Source organism: Lontra canadensis, unplaced genomic scaffold (genome assembly GCF_010015895.1).
Source record: "Lontra canadensis isolate GAN:19392208 unplaced genomic scaffold, GSC_riverotter_1.0 scaffold80, whole genome shotgun sequence".
In the NCBI taxonomy this organism is placed as follows: domain Eukaryota; kingdom Metazoa; phylum Chordata; class Mammalia; order Carnivora; family Mustelidae; genus Lontra; species Lontra canadensis.
The window spans coordinates 3644006-3667499 of NW_022631074.1; positions in this window are offsets into that span (position 1 = coordinate 3644006).

Below are 23494 nucleotides of genomic sequence, written 5' to 3' on the forward strand. Positions count from 1 at the left end.
ATTAAGGAGGGCATGTGTGGTGGTGAACACTGGGTGTTACATGCAACTAATGAATCATTGAACACTACATCAAAAACTAATAATGTACTATATGCTAGCTAATTGAACACACACCAAAAAATGAAAAAACAAAACTACCAACAAACAAAAGTCCAGGATCAGATGGCTTCACAGATGAAGTCCACCCAATATTTAAAGAGTTAATACCTATTCTCAAACTATTCCAAAGAACAGAAGAGAAAGGAAAACCTCAAAAATACATTTCATGAAGCCTGCATTACCCTCTTACCAAAACCAGGCAAAGACTCCACTAAAAATGATAACTACAGGTATATATTGCTGATGAACATGGATGCAAAAAAATACTAGCAAACTGAATCAAAAAACACATTTAAAAATTGTTCATAATTGGGGCACCTGGGTGGTGCAGTCAGTTAAGCATCTGACTCTTAGTTTTGGTTCAGGTTGTGATCTCAGGGTTATGAGATTGAGCCCCAAGTTGGGCTCCATAGTCAAGGAGTCCCACTCCCTGCTCTCTCTTTCTCTCTTAAAATAAATAAATCTTTAAAAAAATATTTTATCAAAATCAAGTGGTATTTATTCCTGGGATGCAAGGGTGGTTCAATATTCACATACCAATCAACATGATACATCATATTAATAAAGGAAAAGATTAAAATCTTATGATCATTTCAACATATGCAGAAAGGGTATTTGACAAAGTATAACAAAATATAACAACCATTCATGATAAAAAGCCTCAACTAGGTAGGATTAGAGGGAATATATCTGAATGTAATAAAGACTTTACATGAAAAACATCATATTCAAACATGGAAAAACTGAGGACTTTCCCGTTAAGACCAGGATCAAACAAGGATGTCTACTCTCACCACTTTTATTCAACATAGTAATGGGAGATCTAGCTACAACAATCAGACAACAAAAAGAAATAGAAGGCATTCAAATTTAGTAAGGAAGAAGTAAACTTTCTCTGTTTGTAGACGACATGATAGTATATATACATATATAAAACCCTAAGGACTTCACCAAGAAACTACTTGAACTGATAAATGAATTCAGTAAAGTCTCAGGATACAAAATCAATATACAGAAATTCATTACATTTCTATACACTAATAATGAAGTAGCAGAAAGAGAAATTAAGAAAACAATCCCATTTATAATTGCACCAAAAATAATAAAATACCTACGAATAAACTTAACTAGGAGGTGAAAGACCTGCACCCTGAAAACTATAAAATGCTAATGGAAGAAACTAAAGATAACACAAACAAATGGAAAGTATGGATTCAGATGACAAATATTGTTAAAATGTCAATATTACCTAAAGCATTCAACAGATTTAATACAATTCCTATCAAACTATCAACTTCATTTTCACAGAACTAGAACAAGTAATCCTAAAATTTGTATGGAACCACAAAAGACCCCAAATAGCCAAAGCAACCCTGAAAAAGAAGAACAGAGTCAAAGGTATCACAATCCTAGGGTAGTAATCAAAACATATGGTACTGGCTCAAAAATAGAAACATAGATCAATGCAACAGAATAGTGAGCCCAAAAATAAACCCACCTTTTATGGCCAATTAATATTCAGCAAAGAAGGCAAGCATATGCATTGGGGAAAAAAATCTCTTTAAGGAGTGGCATTGGGAAAACTAGACAGCTATATGAAAAAAAAAAAAAGAAAAAGAATAAAACTGGACCCTACACAAAAATAGACTCAAAACAGATTAAAGACCTAAATGTAAAACCCGAAACCATAAAAATCCTAGACCAGATCACAGGCAGTAAATTCTTTGACATTAGCTATAGCAACCGTTCTCTACATAAGTCTCCTGAGGCAAGGGAAACCAAAGCAAAAATAAACTATTCAGACTACATCAAAATAAAAAGCTTCTACATGGGAGCACTTGCGTGGCTCACTTGACTGAGTGCCCAACTCTTCATTTTGGCTCATGATCTCAGAGGCATGAGATTGAGTCCTGTTTGGCATTTTCTCTCTCCTTCATCGCCTGCCCCTCCTCACCCTTGCATTCACTCACTCTCTAAAAAATTAACAAATAACATTCTTAAAAAAAAAAAGATTTTGCACAGTGAAGGAAATAATCAACAAAACTAAAAGACAATGTATTGATTGAGAAAAGATCCATGCAAATAACATATCTGATAAGGGATTAGTATCTAAAATATATAAAGATCTTAAACAACTCAACATTAAAACAAATAATGCAGTTAAATAAATGGGCAGAAGACATGAATAAATATTTCTTTTTTTTTAAATGACACTATCACCTGCATTGCCTGCATTTCAGTGTTCTTATTTTTTTTTTTTAAAGATTTTATTTACTTATTTGACACAGAGAGAGAGAGCACAAGTAAGTACAGCAGCAGGCAGAGGGAGAGGGAGAAGCAGGCTCCCTGCTGAGCAGAGAGCCCCATGTGGGACTTGATCCCAGGATCCTGGGATCATGACCTGAGCCAAAGGCAGACATTTAACCAACTGAGCCTCCCAGGTGCCCACAAATAAACATTTCTCCAAAGACACACATAAGGACAACATATGCATGAAAAGATGCTTAGCATTACTAATTATCAAATCAAATCAAAACCATAATGAGATATCCCCTTACACCTGTCAGGATGATTAAAATAAAAAAAAACCCACACAATAAAGCAAATGTTGGCAAGGATATGGACAAAATGGAACCCTAGGGCACTGTTTGTGGGAATGCAAACTGGTGCAGTCCTTGCGGCAAAACAGTATAGAGGTTTCTCAAAAAATCAAAATAGAACTACCAGATCTAGAATATATGATCTAGAATATATGATCCAGCAACTCTACTACTGAGTATTTACCCAAAGAGTGCAAAAATATTAATTTAAAAGTATATATGAACCCTTATATTTATTGCAACATTATTTACAATAGCCAGATTACAGAAGAAGCCAAGTGTCCATCAGTTGAATGGATAAAGATGTGAGATAGATATATATATATATATATATATATACACACACACACACACACACACACACACACACATACTTGCACACACACACACATACATATACACAATGGAATATTAATTAGCCATATTAAGAATGAAATCTTGGGGCATCTGGGTGGCTCAGTTGTTAAGCATCTGTGTTTGGCTCAGGTAATGATCCCAAGGTCCTGGGATAGAGCCCCCATTGGGCTCCCTGCTCAGCAGGAGGCCTGCTTCTCCCTCTCCTACTCCCCTTGCTTGTGTTCCCTCTCTTACTGTCTCTCTCTCCCTACCAAATAAATAAATAAAATCTTAAAAAAAAAAAAGAATGAAATCTTGCCATTTGCAACAGCATGGATGGATCTAGAAGGTATAATACTAAGTGAAATAAGTCAGTCTGAGAAAGACAAATACCATATGCTTTCATTCATATGAGGAACTTAAGAAACAAAACAAATGAACAAAGAAAAAAGAGACAAACTGAAAAACAGACTCTTAATTATAGAGGACAAACTGGTGGTTGGTGGAGGGGAGTTGGATGGAGGGATGGGTGAAATAGGTGAAGGGGTTTAAGAGTACATGTATCATGATGAGCGCTGAGTAATGTTAGAATTATTGAATCATTTTATTGTACACTTGAAAGTAATAGAACACTGAAGCTTAATCATACTAAAATTTTTAAAAATTAAAATTATTTAATAAAAATAAAATAGTATCTTTATTTTCAAAACTATAGTTATTCTATGCAGATGTGTGGTATGATTTTTATTTCCTAAGTCTATATTTTATTTTGCTCTCTTGGTGATCTTTTAGTTGGAGTTGCTTGGGTTTTTTTGGTTTCCTGGGGATTAGTAACATTGATTTTGTGATCTATAATAATTACATAAGTCACATATGGATAATTAAATATATACATATTTATCATACAAAATAGCTCTTTTCAAAGTATGTCAACTTTCTGATTTGTTTTAATTAAGAATAAGAGTATTTCTTGATAATTTTGAGTACATGAGTAGTTTTGATTGTCCATTAAAGGATTACATTTCAAAATCTAACTCTATATTGCACTGGTATATATTTTCACAAAGTAACAAAAATAAATAATTCTGACATTTACTTATAAAATGATTTCCCCAAATCATTATTTTTTGAAGCCTTTGAAAACATGAAGCATGGAATTTAGCACATACACTACCAAATAACTTTGGTGAGGAAGAAGAGCTAAAGATATAAATTTGGGCATCATCTGCTTATAAACAGATAGTAATTAAAGGCACGACACTGAGGATAGAGAAGGGATTCAAGGACCAAAGTATATGATTCTCAAAGGTCTGGGAGATGAAGGGAAACAGTTATAGGAATAAGTCTAGGTTAATGGGAAATATGAGAGGACAAATGAAAAGTAGTTTCCAAAGGAGAAGGTGACCAGGTGTGTTGAGAGATCACAAAAGATGAGGACTGAGTATTGACACTGAAACTTTCAGCATTTAAGTCATTGTGACAAAACAAACAAACAAAAACAATTTCAATGGAGCAACGGGGACAAAGCTTGATAGGAGTCACTTAAGAAGCCCAGAAAGACTGATTTTAGAGATAGCCAGTATATAAAACATTTTCTAGGAATTTTGCTTAAAGTAGTATAATACAGAAATGAGAATAAACTTGGAGCCAGGATATAAGAATTTAAATCTTGTGTCTACCACCTACTACTTATGTGATGTTACATAAATTATGCGTTCCATTTTTGCCTTGGTTTTCTTATCTGTAAAATAAACTTTTCTCATAGGGGTATCAGGAAACTGGGGATATCTGGGTGGCTCAACTGGATAAGTGTGGGCCTTTGGCTCAGGTCATGATCCCCGGGTCCTGGGATGGAGTCCCAGGTTCCGTGCTCTGCGAGGAGCCTGCTCCTCCCCCTGCCTGTGCTGGCTCTCTCTCTCTCTCTGACAAATAAATAAATAAAATCTTTACAAAATAAAAAGTATCAGAGAACTAAATGAGTTAACACAATTAAAATATGAAGCTCTTGTGGCTATGTCGGACACGGAGTTAATGCTATGTAATTTTGAACTATCATTATTACATCATAGAACCAGAGAAAGGGAACAGAAACTAGAGGAGGATGTAGGTAACAGGAAGGGTATTTAAACATCTGTTTCGATGCTGAGGGGAACAGTTTGCTAACAAGGAATCCAACCCATTGAAGTGGGCTGGAGAGGGTAGCATCTAGTTTTTAAGTGAAGTTTGTTTTATTTATAATACATATGTTGCATCTAAACCAATGTCCTGGGAGAGAAGGTAAGGTACATGGTGACAGCAGATTTAAGTATCTGCTGATGGGAAGTTGTGTATATCCTCTTCTGATTACTTGTATTTTTCTCAGTGAAATAGGAAGTAAAGTCATTACCTGAGCATGGGAGGAAGTGTCTGATACTTTCTTTCACGTTTGCCTCACTGTGATCACTCTTCTTCAAAATTAATTAAAACTTCTCAATAGGTCAAAATGTATTTCCTCCACCACCTGAACAATGAAATTTGGGTTTGTGAAAGTAGTAGAAATTTTCTCCTTCCTTCCATGTAGTCTCCGCTGGGAGGTGAGTCCAAATCAATTAATAGGTAAAAAAGGCAAGGACAAAATAAAAATCCATGGATTGTGCCAGGGATTGATTTTGTCACCTCAGCATGTCTCTCACTTCCTTTAGGTATTCAGCTGCTGATTATTTTCATGATGCATTTCCTTTCTCAGGAAAGCCCCTATATTTTTTTCTTCTATGTTGCTTTAATTTGGCTCCTATTTTATTCCTTCTAAAATTCAGATTGGACACAAATATCAACTCAATTACTCTAAACACATATATAGGTATATAAGAAAACAGACAACTCAAAATGAGGGGGTCCTAGTTTTTATTTTCGGGGTTGAAGTTAGAATCCATTTGAATTAGTACAAAATTTACATTTTATAGAAAGTAAGAAGTCCTTGTAAATAGAATTTCACTAAATATGTTAACTGCTGAAAATTTTGTGGAAATTTTGAGGGATAATTTTTAGTTTTTAAAAAGTAATATTACTTTTTCAAATTTTGAGATTGGTGTAAATGCTGTTGAGAAATTTCTGTGTACAGACCTATAAATATTTTTATTATAAAAATCTTATTACAATTTGGCAATAATTAATAGAATTACTGAATCATTATATTTTATTCCTGAAACTAATATACATAACAAAATAAAAAATTGAAGAATTCAGAGAAAGAAATTTAAATGAATCAGAAAGAACAAAGTTCTTTCCTTTAGACCATTGATTTTGATAAGTGCCACTATGACAATGTTTTGGGTTCTATGGAAAATCCGATTAAGGAAAAATGTATCTTAATTTTGCCTGTCTTGGGTATTTCCATGTTGCGTGGATTCCCCTGTACATGTTATTAAATTTGATTTTCTCCTGCTTATCTGTCTCATATCAATTTGATTCTTAGTCCAGCTAGAAGGTCCCTTGAAGGGAACAGAAATTCTTGCTCTCCAAAAAGATTGACTGGGGCCAGAGAATCCCTTTTCTCAGAATTTTCTATTGGATCCTAGGTGAGGCACCCTAAATCAAACTTTGTGTTAATGGGATCATAGTATTTAAAGCTCCAGAGATGTCCAGACCCAAAGTTCCACCATGTAGATTAGAGTATAAGAAAGAAGCAATCGAAAGGGAGAAAGATATTCAGAGGACATGCAAGATAAGATAAATTAACATTTGGAAAATTCTTTTTTGTAGACTTTAACAGTCTTAATTGTAGTTCCTAAGGTCCAAATTCACTTCTTCCCTTGGACCCTTTTAGATATTTAAGGATCTTATAACACACTTCTTTTTTTCTGAAACTCTTTCTAGTTTGGTTTTTTCCATTACAACCAATGAAGTACTCTCTAAAACAGTCATCCTCGAGGAGATAAAAAGTAAGCCCAAAAGAAAGAAATGCAATTGTGATCTAAATGATTTGGTAGCTAGTGAGTAGGCAATCATTTTATTCTGCTTAGCCTGGAAAAATTAGGAAAGTTTGGACGCAGTGGTACGAAGTGGTAGAATTTTACAAGACATGGTCCCTTTCCTTAAGGATCTAACAATTTAGTTGGTAGAAAATAGGAACATAGTTAGAACAAAATATGTAAGCAAAATATACATTTATGATTACATACATGGTTCAGACTAACAGTAGTCTAGAGAAGGAAGAGACGATGGTAGTCAGTGAAGACCCATGTAAGACACTGACCCATATAACAACGTGAAGGATGTTTAGAAACCAATTGATTGATCCACAGTATTTCTGGCTAATCAGTAATATAAGGTGATGGTTATAAATATTAATAATATAAACAAGAGCCTAGTCTAAGAGAAAGTATCAGTGTACCAGTGAAGATAAATCTGCAAAAAATAAAAATTTGGAAATTTTTTTTTCCAAGTCACAACTTGGGTAGGTCAAAAAATACTTCCTTTCATCAATATGAATGTAATCATAAAAATGCTTCTTCAAAATAGACTCAAAGTTTCCTCTTCTAGTCTCAGCTTCTCTCATTTGGTTTCCTGCTATCGTGTGAAACTGAAGGTGGCTAAATGGAAATCTTAACATGCCCATTGGATCCTTCTGTAGTGACTTGACATTTTAATTGTGTGTTATTTTCTTTGTGTAAGAGCAACCGGAAAAAATGGTTTCTATGGCAAATTTCATTTCAAAAATATACAGAACCTCTCTTTGAGTTTATAGGCTTTCTTTCCAGTTATTTTGTTAAGAAACTTTTTGCTTGCAAGAAAAAGTTTTCTTGCTTAGCTCAAAATTTTCTGTTATCGTAGTATCAGTTCAGTGGGCATTTGCCCCAGGATGACCAATCAAATCTCACTTATAGAATTTAGCTGGAAAAAGAGATAGTCTCAAGAGCAACAAAACCAGGGGTTGAAGTAGAGTCCTGACTTTGGAACTAAGTCATTATTCCAGATTTAAGACAATTCTTCAATGTACTGTTTTCTATGATTTTTTGTGTTTAATTTCCCCACAATGAATTGGTGGCTTCCTCACCTTCTATTGTACATTACATAATTTCTTCTTCCTTTTCAAGTTTACTTAACCACAAACTCTTATAATTTGATCTAATTAATCAACTCTCACAAACTGTTCTAGCTGAGCTAATCCATACATTCTCATAGAGTCTACAGATACTATGTCCTTCCAGCTTCAGCTACTGCGGCCATCAGTCCAGAGCTTGTTCCCTCCTGCTAAATTTTCCTTTTCTTTAAAGAGAATGTGAACAGATCCCTCTTACTACATATTACCAAATACTAACTACACTATAAAATCATAATAATTAAAACAGTGTGATATCAATATCAAAATATCAATGGAAATGATAGAAAATCCTAAAATAAACCAAAGTGCATTTATACATACTAATAAATAATGTGGTAACATAAATGACATTATGGAAACTTATTTAAGTATTTGTAATGAACTATTACATCACCACCTCATATAAATATATTTCTGATGAAATTAAGATTTAGATGTAAGGAAAAAACCACAAGAGTATTAAATGTCTTATGAATGATATATTTTAGAGAAAAAGTTCTTTCAAAGCATACATAGAAAACAGAAAGAACTCAATAGGTATTTAATGTTTAAAACATTTTCATAAAATGACATAAATAAAAGAGGAAATAGAGCAAATATCAATATTGATATTAATAGTTGTTCCTTCTGAATGATGAAACTGCTCTTTTTAACTTTCATCTTATCCCTATATATTTTTCTATGATTAATGCATTTTATTTGGTAATTAAAATGTTAGAGAAAAAAACTAATAGGATTTATTACTGATTTCTCATATAAAAGCATTGAAAAAAATTTTTTCACACAAAAGGGATTATCTGTTGCTTTATAATTAAATTGTCTTCAAGTTTATATTTTCTTAAGGATTTCACTCATCAGCTCAGTTTGTTACAAGTTTCAATTTTAATCCACAGAAATTTTCCACTGCTGACATTTCCCAATGATGATACATTTGACTACAGAGTCTATGATTAAATATCCAACAATGTCTAACAATATCCAGAGTGTTTCATTTGTAAATTTTATTGCCCATATAGTAATTTTAAATAATTCTAATAGAAGCTTTGTATCCATCACTCAGTTTAAATTTACATAGAGGTAAGAGTCTTTTAAAGGATATGATAAATTGAAATATTGCTTTGCTATTGACTTTTTAAAAATACAGTCACAAAGTTTTCTCATGCCTTGGGTCGACACAATGGCACAGAGGATACTAATTGACTCAGTTATACTGTACACACCATATCCTGTCTAAATCACACTATCCCTGTACTATTATTGGACTGCCACTCTTTCAACCTCTTTTTTGGAATCTTTTTCTATTATTATTTTTTTATTTTAATTTTAGTTAACATCTAGTGTTAGATAAATTTCAGGTGTACAATAGAGCATATCTACATTAGTATAGGTGTATATATAGTATAATATACTATATTAGTATACTAGTTAATATATAATTCAATATATTAGTGCTCATGATGATAAATGTATTTAAGATTTTTTAAATTTATTTTGAGAGAGAGAATGAGTTGGGGGGAGGGCAGAGGGAGAGAGGAAACAGACTCCCCATGGAGAGCCTGAAGAGTCTGAAGCAGGAAGCCTAACATGGGGTTTGATCCCAGGATCCTGGGATCACAACCTGAACTGAGGGCAGACGTTTAACTGACTGAGCCACCCAGGCACCCCTAATAAATTTTATCTACTTCACACATTCACCTACTCTCCTCCCCTCTGGTAACCAACAGTTTGTTCTCTATAGTTAAGAGCCTATTTCTTGGTTTGTCTCTCTCTCTCTCTCTTTTTATTTGTTTGGTTCCTTAAATTCCACATATGAGTGAAATCCTGTGTTATTTGTCTTTCTCTGACTGACTTATTTCAGTTACCATTATATTCTCTAGCTCTATCCATGTTGTTGCAAATGGCAAGATTTCATTCTTTCTTGTGACTAATATTCCATCGTGTGTGTGTGTGTGTGTGTGTGTGTGTGTGTGTACACATACATATATATATTCCATTCATTATCCGTTTGTCTATTGCTGGACACTTGGGCTGCTTCCATAATTTGGCTATTGTAAATAATGTTACAATAAACACAGGGGTGTATGTATCTTTTTGCATTAGTGTTTTCATATTCTTTGGATAAATACTCAGTAGTATGATTACTGGATCATAGGGTAGTTCTGTTTTTAACTTTTTGAGGAATCTCCATAATGTTTTACAGAATGGCTGGACCACTTTGCATTCCCACCACCTAGTGCATGAGGTTTCCTTTTTCTTCACATCCTTACTGTCATTTTTTTTTTTAAATGTAGGTATCCACTATGTCATTGTAGTTTTGATTTGCATTTCCCCGATAGGTGATGTTGAACATCTTTCATGTGTCTGTTGGCCATCTGTAAATATCTCCTCCCATTCAGTAGGTTGTCTTTTAGTTTTACTGATTGTTTCCTTCACTGTGCAGAAGTTTTTATTTTGATGAAATCTCAATAGTTTATTTGGCTTTTGTTTTTCTTGCTTCAGAAAACATATCTAGAAAAATATCGCTATAGCAGATATCAAAGAAATTACTACCTGTGCTCTATTCTAGGATTTTTATGATTACAGATCTCACATTTAGGTCTTTAATCTATTTTGAGCTTATGCTTGTGTATGGTGTAAGAAACTGAACCACTTTCACTCTTTTGCACGTAGCTATCCAGTTTCCCAACACCATTGTTGAATAGACTATCTTTATCCTTTGTATATTCTTTCCTTCTTTGTCAAAAATTGACCATATAACCGTGGATTTCTGGTTTCTCTATTCTGTTCCACTGATCTATGTTTCTATTTTTGTGCCAGTGTCTTACTGTTTTGATTACCACAGCTTTGTAACATGACTTAAATTCAGGAATTGTGATTCTTCCAGTTTTGTTTTTCTTTTATAATATTGTGTTTACTATTCAGGATATTCCATGGTTTCATACAAATTTTGGGGTTCTTTGGGGTTCTAGTTCTATGAAAAATGCTGTTAATATTTTGGTAAGAATTACATTAAATGTATGGACTAGTTTGGGTAGTATAGACATTTTAACAATAATTGTTTTCCCAACTCACTCTATTCTATTAATGTTGTGTAGTCTCAGAGTATAGCTCTTTTACCTCTTTGGTAAGTAAACTTTCTCAAAAGAATTTTTCTTAAGGTTTTTGATGCTACAACAATCATGAAATCAGGTATCCTTACTGTGCAATTAAATTACTAATGCAATTAAAAGATGGCAATTTATTCTGTATTGGAAGAAGAAACTTTAAGATATGACTATTTCTGTCACTACACTAACTCCATGCAGGAATCCATTTGGCTGACATGAAAATACAGGTGTTATTGGCATCTGTATATATCAGACAGTTTTCCTTTTTATCAAACTACGATACTTTAGTTGTATTTCTTATTTGTTGGAAGAAATCAAGATCTTTAATAAAATGATTTAGTAGATTAAAAGGATGATACTTTAAACACTGCCTCTGTGTCTATATATGCTAATGGAAAGTTTTAATCATCTTTACTTTGAAAAAATAGAATAATAAGTTCTTTCAAAGACTTGTAAAAGTTTCAAGATTTCACAATTTGGCATGAATGAATGTGTAAAGAATCCAAACTACATCTTTTTTGATTTTTTAATTTTAATTCTAAGCAATATCTTCTTCAGCCTATGGAATCCAAAAGCATTATTATGGAATTGGCATGTCACAGCAAACCTCCTCCAAGAAAACACTTTTATCTTATACATATACTTTTCTTTCCCCAAGAAGAATTTTAACCAACACCTTTTATACTAACTTGATTGCATCCAGATTTTCCCTGCTCCCATCCACGTTTACAGGCTCTGTGATTTTCTGCAATCTTGCATATAAAATACACAATTTGCTTTGTGTTCCCTCAGGCTTTCATTTGGTTATAAATGCTGAGAGTGGTGACCTTGTGTTTTGTTATGACTTAGTACTGCCACAATCTCAATGCTTTCTTCATACATATTTATTAATGGTATCTAAAATATTTGGCTTCAGAAAAGCCCATTTTCTCCTTGATAGATTTCTTCCAGTGGGGATCTTGGCAGGTTTGGGGTTCTTTGAATGGCAAAATCTTTCCAATGTAAGTTCTGGAAATTATAAAGAACCTTTTTTTGGTGGGGCGCATCTTTTTAGAATAGAATTTACCTTATTTGAATGAGTGGCTTATGTCCAATGTCTAAGTGGCTTAATTAGATAGAGGTTATTTTTCATATTTAAACAGTGTCTAAAGTCAGAGCAGCCAGCAGCTCAATAAGGCCACATTCTCACACAAGGAAACCTGAGTAGGGTTGAACTCTTCACCTGAGCCCAGGGGGTGATGTATATTTCCTGAGGAGCAGCTGTTCTTATGTATATCTAACTTCAACTTACAGGGAAGAAAACTACAATTAGGGGTATGATAGAGCAAAAGTAAGGCTATTTTAGACATCAGATTAAGGGCAGAAAAAAATACTTAACTTACTTAGCATTCCTATTTGTTTGAACATCCTAAAATGTCACTCAAACAGGTCAGGAGGCATGTTTGTTAGTTACAGTGGGCAGAGGAGGTTGCAGTGGCATCCCAGGTGGTGGGTATTATGGAGGGCACGCATTGCATGGAGCACTGGGTGTGGTGCAAAAACAATGAATTCTGTTACACTGAAAAGAAATTAAAAAAAAAAAAGTTTATCCTTACATGTAATTTTCTTAACCAGCTATTCTCTGTGATGACAAGGTGGCTGAGGACAGATGCAATCTGACTTTTACTTCCACTGTGACTTTTTTCTGTGTACTTGTGCTGTTCAATAGAAAGTCAAAATGTTAAGTAAGATCTAAGGGTGATATCTAATTTAGCAGAAAGTTCTTACACATCAGTTCCCTACCTCACTCCTTATCTTCCCCACTTGCTATCATAAGGTTTACACCACCTTGGTCCATCCCCCCAAGTCTGTTAAAGCAAACACTATTAGAGATTTTTTTTAAATGTTGTATTTTTTTTTTCTGCTTTATTTATCCTTAAGACACATTCATTAGGAGGATTCTAATTATTATTGCTCACCAAATTTATCTTACCTGTGAGACTATTTTTAGCCAAATGATTCATTCTAGCTGTCATATGAGAAGTGCTTTCTTATGGTAAATGCAGTTTATAAACAAACAGTTTTGTTTGCTTCTCATCCTTCAGGAAACATTAGAAAACGCAAAGACAACTTTAAGAAGTTCCCCATGCATCTTCTAGTGAATTTTTTTCTTTTTAGGTTTTTTTCAGTATTGACAAAATTTACTGGTTTATATTTTGATTCATGTTTATCATTCTTATTCATGGATATAAGCAAATTAAAATGTTTGCTGAGGCTGTATGTGTAAGATTTTTTCTTTTATTTTTGCTCCAAGTATGAAGAATATCTGATCTTTAAGAAAAGTTTTTTAAAATTACAAAAATAAAAGATCAGTAATGAAATTGACAAGTAGGGTTAGCTGACATAAAGTACCATTTAAAGCCCAGGTTTGGGGAATCCAGTTAACTACCACCAAAACATAGTAAGAAATACATGGAGATTTCAAGGACTGTAGGTTGTGTATCAGTTAGTTCTAATGGCAATGGATACCTTAAAAGAAGTGAATGATAAGCTCAACTTCAAAATCCCTCAGATTTTACTTACAATCTTACCTACAATCTTCATATTACTGTGAAACCTTCATAATTATTTTAACATACTTTTATTATTTTAATATTTTATTTTTTATTATTTAAATATTTTATTATTTATTTATTATTTATTATATTATTATTATATTATTATTTTATTATTTAACATATTTTAACATATATTATAACATCTCATAATTTATAGACCTTAATAAAACATTTCCATCTTATTGCATACTTAAATTCTATTTTTCTCTATGAAAAATGCCTACATTAACAAATTCTTGTAAATATTTCCTTTGTATGTAGCAGTTTTTCTTTAAAAGGCATTTCCAGAAGTGGAAAGGTTGAAATGGCATAAACTTTGTTTTGAGCCTTTTGAGTACAGTGCTTTATTGTCATTCAAATGAAATTCCCACCAGGCATAAACACAATTTCACTGTCCCTTTAGCATTGCACTCTATGATTTTTAATGGATTTTCTGTGTTTTACATTAGTTGAATCAAAGCAGTGCATAGGAAGTGAATGTTTTCAAATTGGAAGAACATCTGCACATTTACAGCTTGTTAGATATCTCACAATTAAGAGATTTCTTGCTCAAGGCCTTCATTAAATGCCAGCTTGTTGATCTCTAATATATCACATGATACTTGACTGTTACCTAAGAGGGTATCTCAATCATTTCATCACTATAGTTTTCTTTGAAATCTGATTAACAGTATGAACAGTTTCTTAGAATATCAGACATATTCACAGGCACACAGGCATAATCACTGCACATGTGTGCACACATACACAATTTAATAAAATTTGAGGAAATTCATGGATTATCTCACGTCCATCCACTCTAACAACCTTAGCTAAAGATGATGGGCTATGAGTAAATTAAAGGAAAGGAAAAGATAAAAGGAAAGATCGGAAACTTTGAGGCCTCTGGGGAGAGTAAGACCAGGTGGGGCTCAGCAGTGGGATATGAAGACTGATAAGTCGAGGATTTTCCTGGACTTCCTGGTGGAAGCCAGGACAGTGAGAGTGGGAAGAGGGTCACCAAAAATAACCACAGACTCTCATATTTAGTCTTACCCTAGATTTAGAACCTAAGCTAATTTGTGTGGGGCTATTCTTCACTCTACTTTCTTGATTCTCCAGTTTTCATTCATAGGACAGGTTTTAAAATATAAAGAAAGTATAATTTTTAAGTTGTGGTCTTTACTTTGGATCATCTGGGAAGGTAAACTGACTTTGTTCCTTTCTCTCCCTCCAGCCCCTGGCCAAGCAAAAGCCCTTTTTTGGTGGGCTACCTTACATAGCTACATCTAGAGTAATGACTTGTTTATGTCAATGGGATACTAATGTATTCAAGGTTTTCTGCTCAAGTATTTTCTTTCTTCCTTTTTTTTTCTTTCTATCTTTCTTCTTTTCTTTCCTTTTTTTTAATTTGCAATAGTTTTGGAACATTCTAAATAGTTATTCACAAATATTTTCAAGTTCAAAGAAATATAAAGTATCTTAGTTTGGTAAGTCTATCAGTCTGATTTTCAGAATCAGAATAGCAATCTACCTATTCTGCTTAATAGCAAACAAAAGATGCATGAAATCAGTGACTGAATAGAGAAAAAAATGTTTCTGATTCATTTAGTAAAGTCATATATATATATATATGTATATATATATATATATCCATTATAACTACTTTTTAAAACCTAAGTATTTATTGTATTAAATAAGTTTAAAGAATATCTTTATCTTGTTAAAGCCAATGTAGCATTAGGCTCATAGGCTAACATGGTGGAAATATTTATGTTAGTGATATCTCACTTCTGGAATTGTCATGCAAAAGGCAGAAGAAAATGCAACAAATGTGAGCTGTAGTCAATTTGAAGGGTGTTTTACAGTCAAAGTGTGCCACGGATTTCCTTGGAAATTGCTTGGTACATGACCATGTAAGAATAGTAATTAGGTCTTTAATACCCACAGAACCAAGAATCTTCTCAAACAGCATCTTGTTAATTTTCCTATTAAGACGCTGTGCTAATACAAGAAATGTTACAGCTTAGCTGTGCACAGTATTAAAGGGCAAATTGAACTCATCATCCATGCCAATCTTTTTTTTAAAAGCCATTTCAAAAACTTCTATCAGTGTGTAAAACTCACTTCTTCAAGGCTTTTTTTTTAGAGCATTCTCTGAACAGGAGTCAAAAAGGTCATCTGAAAAATAGTGTCAAATATCTTGTGATATTTTCTCCTGAAGCTCTCCTCAATCAGCATCATATGGACACTTACTAATGTGCAACCACAATAAGACTGTCTATCTGTTCCTTTAACTCAAAGTAAATTAGAAGCAAACAGAGAGGGAGATGGGTCACCCTGGATAGGATTATCAAAATCACATCAAGAGTGAAAAATAGCAACCCGACAAAGGCAGAAGTGAGGGAAAAACTTAAAAACCCAACAGAATCGCTAATCTATACAATACAATTTATGGTTGCTTAAAAGCTGTGAAATTACCAAGAAAATAAGTTCAGTACACTCATTTTAAGGATGCATTAAAGAGCACAAAACATTTTAGAATTATATTAACACAGATAAAATACAAAAAATGTGGACACTAGGGTGCATATACCTCAGGTATTTGGAAAATTTCACTTATGTAGATATTTGAGAAATCCATACTGATGAAATATTATTGAATTCAAAAATAAAAATGCATGTGATTAAAAAAAAAGTTGGAGATTCACTAAATCGTATTTGACCCTATCTAATCAATCAATAAAATACAAAACTGATGTTGAAATATATCTCAGGAGAGGAAGGGGAGCTAAGTTGGCAGCAACGTAAGAAGTCCCTAGTCCCTCTAACACAGCTAGATAACTATCAAATTATTCTAAATACCCAAGAAAATGACCTGAGGACTGACAGAATAAACTGCACAACTAGACAGAGAAGAAATCACATCAAGGAAGGTAGGAAGTGCAGAGATGTGGTTTGGGGGGTTGGGGAGAATCAGATTGGGGGTGCTGTAGAGGATAGAGAGCACTGGTCATGAAGAAGAATGAGAGTGGAATACACAAGGATGCACACAAGGAGAACACTTCCCCGAAAACCATTGACTGGGAAAACTAGCAGGGCTGACTTTCATGAGTTTTTGCAACTAGTGAGGTTCAAACACTGGAGTATTCGAGGTCCCTGGTTGTGGCTGGGATAGAGACGTGAGGACATTGTCCTACTCCCCAGAGGACACAAGGAAACAACACTGGGGCGGACTGTGCAATCTGAGGATAGCCTAAATGGCCTGGGGAGAGACTGTTCATACTTTTTGGAGAGCGTCTGTGAGGCGTGGCATTGCCTCTCTGGAGACAAAAGAACCAGTGCGCACCTTTCCCCTCCTCCACCCCTCAGCATAGGTGCAGAGACACGTGCTAAGGGCGGCTAACAGGGATACTGGCTGTTCAGCCTGCTTGCTTCGAATCCCATGCCCCTGTGCTCTAGCATGTCTGCCCTTCTGGGTCAAATCTGCATCAGTCCTAGCACAGTGAGGTCCTTTCTCAGAGGACCCGTGCAGGTCACCACCATATCAGGTCCCTGAAGTTTGGAATTTTATAAAAATCAATAGGCCTGGCTAGGGTACAGCCTAAGAAAAAGGAGTGTGGGAGGAAAGAAATAAATTTCAAGAATCTATACTATGCGAATCCATAAAGAGTTACAAGTATGAAATATTCACTACAATTATGGCTCTATATAATGTATGTGTGTGAGTGAGACACACACAAGTATGTATTCTCATGGTGCTATGGTGAAAATGGATACATTTCTCTCTTAATTATTCATCTCATGTTGTCAATATAGCCTTTTTCTAAAGATAATATTCAGCATAAATAACATTCAACATTAATAACCCAGAGGATATTTTAATTTAATACTTTATCTCTTCATTTATTCTATAAAATTTTTGAAAGACTCTACTTCAATTTTATTAAAATGTGGCAAAAAATAAAAGGAAATGACTTAGAAGTTATCAACTCTCCACCGATAACTACCTTGTTATTAAGGAGAGACTTTAAAATCTGACAGAAGGAAGACAACAGTGTAAGAGAAACTCTCCAAAGAGAGTGTCTTCTTACACAGACAATGAGTCACGCTTCCATCAATTCGTTAAAATATTTTCCAATATCTGCTGAAAATTCAAGCCCCACATCTGTTTAACTATGTGTGATAATTAAGTTTCCCTAGCAAATTATTGAGGAAATCTGTACTGTGCATCCCCCTGTGAAAAAAATTCACTGTCAGAGTTTGAGGGATTGTGGAAGAATAGGGGGACCCTGAGCTCTCCCCACCCCATGTTTTCAACTAGAAATCATCCATATCCATGTCAATAAAACAAAGAGCTCTCTGAAGCCTGGCAGAACAAACATCACAGCTAAAAATAGAAAAGAAGCTGCATCTGAAAAGTTAAGATGGTCAGAATGACAGAGGGAGGCTGCCTGCAGTAGGGAGGGAGATTCATGTACGGAGAGGGCAGAGAAACAGACTGTCACACAAGGAAGTTCACATGGGGAAGATTAATCCCCATAATATTTACCTTTAAGAAAAAACAGAGTTTATAAAACCAGTGGGATTTAGAACCTGGAGCTTTAAAAGTCACTGGGCAACCTGGAAGGATAAGTGATAGTTGGGTCATTGGCCTTACGGAGAAAACAGCCTGCACAGAAAAGCATTATAAAAATAGAAGTTTACACAATACAGAAACACATGGGAGACACATCTGTTGATACTGATTTTGGAGTGTTTGGGGGAACTTTTGTGAAAATGAAGGAGCTACCAGGAGACATTTTCCTATTCTGGCCCACAACAAACCGCAGAGCCACCTGCAGGAGGCAGAGTTGCACGGACACTTGTTACCTAACCTGCTAGTAATGCACCATGCCCATGGGTCCCCCTGAGGGCTCACCCACTCCAAGCCTGGTAGCCTTGGTCTTGGGCTCAGGGCAAATGCATGTACCAGGCCTGACCACTAGGTACATAGCTACCACAACTCATCTCCCTGCTGCACTCAGGCTAGCAGCCCCTGCCACCCAGGCTTACAGCCCATAGCTACTGCAGTGCTTCAGGGGATCTGACATAGGACCTGTGGCCTAGTACAAATTTTAACACCACCAACCTGATCCCTAGTTCCTCAGTGGGCATGCCCCCTCAGCGCTGTTCTGCCTGGGTCCTACTAACATCACAGAGAGCAAGCACAGACCACAACAGACAGAGTCAATGCAGATGACTGCACTGAAAGGAAAAATTGTTCAAGCAACACACATAGGATATTCTGTAGAAGAGCCAGATTCTGGTGAACAGGGGCACTGCATTACAAGGTAGTCAAGGAACTCCTCTTCCTAAAGTCACTTCTTTCAAGAGCAGAAGACAATGATGACTTTTATCGCACAAAGAAACACACAGAGGAAGAAAAAATGAGAAGGCGGAGAAATTTATCCCAAATGAAGGAAAAAGACAAGGCCATAGCCAGAGATCTAAGTGAAACAGACATAAGTAAAATGTCTGTTAGAAAATTAAAAACAGTGATCATGGGATGCCTGGGTGGCTTAGGTCATGATCTCAGGGTCCTGGGATGGAGCCACACATTGGACTTTCTGCTCAGCAGGGAGCCTGCTTCCTCCTCTCTCTCTGCCTGCCTCTCTGCCTACTTGTGATCTCTGTCAAATAAATGAAATTAATAAAAAAAAAACAGTGATCATAAGGATACTCCCTGTACTTGAGAAAGAGAGTATAAGACATGAGTGAGACCCTTATCAGAGATATAAGGAATAAAATAGCAGAGATAAAGGGCACAATAAACAAAATGAGAAACATGCTTGAAGGAATGAATAGCAGCATGGAAGAAACAGAGAAATAAGTTAGTGATATAGAAGACAGAGCAATAGAAAGCAATCAAGCTGAACAAAAAAGAAAGAAAAGAGTTATGCAAAACAAGAATAGGCTTAGGGAATTCAGTGAGTCCATCAAACATAACATTCATATTATAGGAGTCCCAGGAGAAGAGAGAGAAAAGGGAGCAGAAATTTTATTTGGAGAAATAATAGCTGAAATCTTCTCTAATCTGGGGAAGGAAACATATTCAGATCCATGAGGCACAAAAACCCCCAACAAAATCAACAAAAGCAGACCCACACCAAGACTATTGTAATTAAATTTGCAAAATGTAGTGATAAAGGAAAAAATTAAAATCAACAAGTCAAAAGAAGTCTGTAACTTATAAGGAAAAACCCATAAGGGTGGCAAGAGATTTTTTTAGCAGAAACTTAGGAAGCTAGAAGAAAGTGGCATGATATAGTCAAAGTGCTGAATAGGAAAAATCTGTAGCCAAGATTATTATATCCAGCAAGGCTATCATTCATAATAGGAGAGATTAGGAGTTTTCCAGACAAACAAAAAGTAAAGGAGTTCATGACCACTAAACCAATTCTGCAACAAATGTTAAAAGACACCAAAACTGACAGTATAGAGGTAGGAAATATAAAAGTAGTAAAAATGAATATTTCTGTAAAAACGCTATCAAGGAACTCACAAAAAAGATATAAAACATAATAATACTTACCTAAAATGTGGGAAGGGGAGGAGAAAAGAATGGGTTAAAACTTAAATAACCATCAACTTAATATACACTATTATATGTAAAAGAGGCTAAATACAAACCTAATGGTAACCATATATCGAAAACTACTAATAAATATGCAAAGCATAAAGAGAAGGAAACTCAAATATATCACTAAAGAAAATCAGCAAACCATAGAGAAAGACAAGAAAGGATTAGAGAAAATCTTCAGAAACAACCATAAACAACAAACTGGCAATAAATACATATCTATCAATAAAATTACTTTGAATGCAAATGGACCAAATACTCTAATCAAAAGATATAGGGTGACAGAATGGATTAAAAAGAATACCCATCTATATGCTGACTATAAGAAACTTTCTAGACCTAAAGACACCTGCCTATTGAAAGTGAAAGGATCGAGAAACATCCGTCTTGCAAATGGATGACAAAAGAAAGCGAGTAACTATACCAAATACACTTTAAAACAAAGCTGTAACAAGAGACAAAGAAAGACATTATATAATAATGAAGGGCCAATTCAAGAAGAAGATATGACAACTGTAAATATATACGCATTCAACATAGGAGCACTCAAATACATAAAGCAGTTAATAACAAATATAAATGAGCTATTTAATAATAATACAATACAGTAGGGAAATTTAACAGCTCAATCAATCAATCCACATCAATAGATCATCTAAACAGAAAATCAACAAGAAAACCATGGCTTTGAATGACACACTGGGCCAGATAGATTTAAAAGAAAGAGTCAGAACATTCAATCCTAATACAGCAGGATACCCATTCTTTTCAAGTGCACACATTATATTCTCCAGAATAGATCACATATTAGCCCACAAAACAAACATCAACAAATTCAAGATCAAAACTATACCATGCAAATTTTCTGACCACAACACTATAAAACTGGAAGTCAACCTCAAAAAAAAAATTCTGAAAAGACCACAAATACATGGAGGTTAAGTAACAGGCTACTAAACAATGAATGGGTCAACCAGGAAATAAGAAAGGGAATTTTAAAAAATGCACAGAGAAAATGAAAACATAATAGCTCAAAACCTATGGGATGTAGCAAAAGTAGTTCTAAGATGGAAGTTTAAAACTAGCAATACAAGATTACCTCAAAAGCAAGCAAAATTGCAAACAGCTTAACTTTGTACCTAAAGAAGCTAGAAAAAGAACAAGAAACAAAACCTAAAACCATTAGAAGGGAGGAAATAATAAGATTAAAGCAGAAATAAATGATATAGAAACTAAAAACAATAATAACAACAAAAAACAATAGAATACATCAATGAAACCAGGAGCTGGTACTTTAAAAAATAAAATAAATTCATAAACCTGTATTCAGTCTTATCAAGAAAAAAAAGACTAAGGACTCAAATAAAATCACAAATGAGGAGAAATAACAACCAATACCACAGAAATACAAATAATAGTAAGAGAATATTATGAAAAACTATATGTAAACAAATGGACATACCTAGAAGTAAAGCATCAATTCCTTGAAACATATAAACTACACCACAACTGAAATAAGAAGAAATAGAAAATTTGAAGAGACAGAAACCAACAAAGAAAATGAAACAGTAATCAAACAACTCCCAACAGAAGTCCAGGATCAGAGGACTTTAGACGCAAATTCCACCAAATATTTAAAGAAGAATTAATGCTTATTCTTCTTAAAACTATTGCAAAAAAATACAGAAGGAAAGAAAACTTCCAAATTCATTCTATGAAGCCAGCATTACCCTGATATCAAAACCGGATAAAGACACCACCAAAACAAAGAAGTACAGGCCAATATCCCTGATGAATATAGATGTAAAAATTCCCAACAAAATACTAAGAAACTGAATTCAACAATCCTTAAAAAAACCATTCACCATGATCAAATGGGATTTGTTCCTGGGTTGCAAGTGTGGTTTAATACTTGCAAACCCATGTGATCTATCACATCAGTAATACAAAGCTAATAAAAACCATATAATCATTTCAATAGATGCAGAAAAAGCATTTGACAAGTTACAACATCTATTCATGTTAAAAACCCTCAGCAAAATAGGGTTAGAGGGAACATAACTCAATATATTAAAGACCTTATATGAAAAATCAATAGCTAACATCATTCTCGATAGGGAAAAACTGAGAAATTTTCCCCCTAAGGTCAGGAACAAGGATGTCCACTGTAACCACCTTAACTCAACATACGTAGTACTGGAAGGGCTAGCCACAGCAACCAGACAACAAAAATAAATAAAAGGCATCCAAATCAGTAAGGACGAAGTAAAACTTTAACTATTTTCTGATAACATACTATATATAAAAAGGACCCTAGAAACTCTAACAAAAAATTGCTAGAATAGATAAATGACTTCATTAATATCACAGAATACAAAATCAATATACAGAAATCCAATGCATTTCTGTACATCAATATAAAGCAACAGAAAGAAAAATTAAGAAAACAATCCCATTTACAGTTGTACCAAAAATAACAAAATACTTAGGAATAAACTTAACTAAGAAGGCGACAAGGGTATTTTAAGGAAAAAGTTTTATGAATGAGCACTGAAATCAGAGAGGAGGTAGACAAGAAATGAAAAAGGCCTGAGGATGAATGTCAAATGTCCCTTGTCCCATTTTAATAATTTAAAAACTCGTTTGATTCTAATTAGGAGAATAAGGCCAGCAGGCAGAAACAAAGTGGGCTGAATATGTGGAAAATTTGGTACATTCACTCTATAATTTTTAGGGTTCTTGTGATAAAGTAGAGCAGAGCTGAGGAAACATGAACTCTTCTTCTCTATTTGTGAAACAAAGATTCAGAGGTAAAGCAAGAACTGAAAAGAAAGTTGAAACATTTGGTACGCCAAGAATTTTGCAGCTTTGACAACACCAAGTTCTAGTCAGAGAAACAGGATTCTCAGCTTGCCTGGAGTGATGCATTTCCTAGACAAGGCCCAATTACTCATTCGCCCTGATGCTAAAGTCCTTTGCTATTTACTTTGCAGTACTCCCACCAATTGTGGAGCATACCTCCTGACCCCAAACTTTGGGCTCAGCCAAATGACTTATTTGGGTCAATATGA